The sequence below is a fragment of the Sorex araneus genome, chromosome 8 (assembly GCF_027595985.1).
Source record: "Sorex araneus isolate mSorAra2 chromosome 8, mSorAra2.pri, whole genome shotgun sequence".
Taxonomy (NCBI): domain Eukaryota; kingdom Metazoa; phylum Chordata; class Mammalia; order Eulipotyphla; family Soricidae; genus Sorex; species Sorex araneus.
In genome coordinates this window covers 50,719,296-50,722,284 of record NC_073309.1, presented here as the reverse complement: position 1 = coordinate 50,722,284, position 2,989 = coordinate 50,719,296, and positions in this window count along the sequence as shown.

The window sequence follows — 2,989 nt, the reverse complement described above, 5'->3', positions numbered from 1 at the left end:
ATTAATCCTTTTATTTTGATCAGACCTTTTGGCTGCTTCTTCTTGAAGGAATGTAGTATCCATGTTAGAGGCTCCTCGTTTATGTAAGGCCCACATTTAAAAAGTCCAAACAGGGGCTGGGGCAATAGCACAGGGGGTAGGGCGTTTGCCTTGCACACAGCCAACCCGGGTTCTAATCCCAGCATCCCATATGGTCCCCTGAGCACCGCCAGGGGTAATTCCTGAGTGAAGAGCCAGGAGTAACCCCTGTGCATCGCCGGGTGTGACCCAAAAACCAAAAAAAAAAAAAAAGTCCAAACAATCCGTAAGGCAGGTTCAAGGTTTATAATATTATGCAATTGTGAGGTCACTCAAGAGACATTATGTGGAAATCTTAGTATAAATCTTGGGAAAGAACCTGCAATTCATTAACAATTCCACGAGGGTAAAATATGGGGTATTTAGGATGTTTTTAAAGAATGGCTTTAGAGGCAATGTAGAAAAAAATGCAAAGATAGAAGAGAAAAAAGGGGAAAGAAGAGGAGGAGGAGGAGGTGGAGGAGGAGGAGGAGGAGGAGGAGGAGGAGGAGGAGGAGGAGGAGGAGAAGGAGGAGGAGGAAGAGGAAGAGAATGAGCAGATCATCTGTGAAGATAATCTTGTTTTTAAGGGGCTGGAGTGATAACACAGCGGGGAGGGCATTTGCCTTGCACGCGGTCGACCCCGGTTTGATTCCCAGCATCCCATATAGTCCCCCAAACACCACCAGGAGTTATTCCTGAGTGCAGAGCCAGGAGTAACCTCTGAGCATTGCCAGGTGTGACCCAAAAAGGAAAACAATCTTGTTTTTTAAGTAAATACATTTTTGGTTGTAGATCACACCTGGTGGTGCGCAAGGCTGACTCCTGGCTCTGCACTCATAACTTACTCCTCGTAGAGTTAAGGGAACCACATGGGATGTCAAGGATCCAACCTGGATGAGCTGTGTTCAAGGCAAATGCCCTCTCTACTCTACTATTATTTTTGACCCAAAAAACCTCTTTAAAAAAAATTAAAGCAAGGATTCCACAAGTCACTTTTCCCTCATGTCAGTTGTAAATGGCTTTCCAAATGTTCCTGGAGATGCATGACCTTGACAGTTATGAGGTGGACCCGTCACCTGCTTTGTGGAATTCTCTCTATTGGGGCTGCCTGGCAGTTTTATTTATTAGAATTGGTTTCAGGTTCTTTTGGTGGGAAAGATCATGTAGGGAAAATATAGTGATGATCACATTGTTTTAGGACAGTGACTATCAACAGCGGGGTAACGGGCGAGAGATTTCTCTGCTGTAAATCCTCCACCACCCTCACTTAGGGGTGTGGGACCAGTTGATTGCTGTTCTGTTTATAATAACAGTAGTAATAATAGTATAATAATAATAATTTGTATGAACTCTATGGCAACAGTATTCAACTTTTGTCCCTGGGTCTGAGCCCGAGTAAAGCTTGGGGGGGGTGGGGAGTGATATGTGGTGACAAGACTCAGGCCAGAGCAGCTGCTTGCCAGGCAAGTACCTTAACCCCTAGAATATCTCTCCAATCTTCCCGTTATTAAAAGTTCTGCAGGTGAGTTCATGGATGGCAAGTTACCTCTTCATGGCTGCTGGCTTCATGCATACCAGGATTTCACTGTTTAGGGTTGTGGTGGGTGGGAGCCCTTTATGCCTTGGACAAGATTTTCCTCTATCACACACAACCCCACTAAGGACCAATGTGGATCTGATGTCGGTGGGCCCCACGGGTGACTTACGTGAAGCAGGGAGGAGAAAGATGGTCACTTTCTCCCCAACCGCCTCTACCACCCCGGACCCAGAGTTACTGGGTTCTTGTCTCACTCGCGAAAAAGAATTTCAGGAGTAGACAAGCAGTGAAGTAAGTAGATTTTATTTAGAGGTTTCTGAGGGAAGGAGGAAGGGATAAGTGGGAGAGAGAATAGTGAAAATAACACTCTCAAGAGAGAACACGGGCTTCTTCAAGGGTGGAGGAAGCCCCTACACATAACCGAGCTTTATTTTTTTTTTATTTATTTTTTAATTTTATTTTATTGAATCACCATGTGGAAAATTACAATGCTTTCAGGCTTAAGTCTTAGTCATAAAATGCTGAAACAACCATCCTTTCACCAGTGCCCATATCCCACCACCGAAGACAAAAAAAAAAAAAAACACAGTACACCTCCCATCCCGCCCGCCCCCCCCGCACCCCTCCCCGCCTTGGAACTGATAAATTTCACTTTACTTTCTATTTACTTTGGTTACATTCAATATTTCAACACAAACCTCACCATTATTATTAGGAGCACCCCACTAAAGTCAGACCTGTTGTGAAGAGAAATGAGGTTGGTTTTGGATTTCTGTATTTTAACAACTAAGTCCAGGGAGATTTCTTCCGGATCATTGCAAGCTGGTAAACCCCATCTGTGGTCGTCATAATATGGCGGTCCCCACGCCCTTCATCCCCGGGAAGGGACAGGCGAGAGAGAGAAATACCTTTCCCCTCCTAGGCGGGCATGGGGTCGCGGCTTAGTTCTCTGGCTGGAGACAATCTGCAAGGAGCAGTCCATGTTGAAGTTGGTTCAGCTGGGTCTGGATTCATGCTCGTGCAGCTGTGCATAACCGAACTTTAGACACAAAAGTATAAAAGCATAAACGTACACATCTCAAGGGGGGAGATGTGGGCGACACATGTGCTCGGGCAACACATGTGCTCAGCCACGTGGGCACAAGAAGCATATGCTCGCGCTTCCTTTGTTCAAGGTGTCTTTTATAGGGTTTCTTCAACCTGCCCCCACAAGGGGTTCCTCTCCAGGTAAAAGTTCGTTGCTAAGGTTACTGGGGAGGTTGGGAGTCCTGATGGTCTTCTTTGGGGAACCTCCTGGGGAGGGGTCCATTATCCTCAGGGTCTGCTGGATGGTTTCCTCCAGGGTCTTTTGTTTTCTTGAATCTGCAAGTCTTAAGAGTCTCCTTCCCAGAG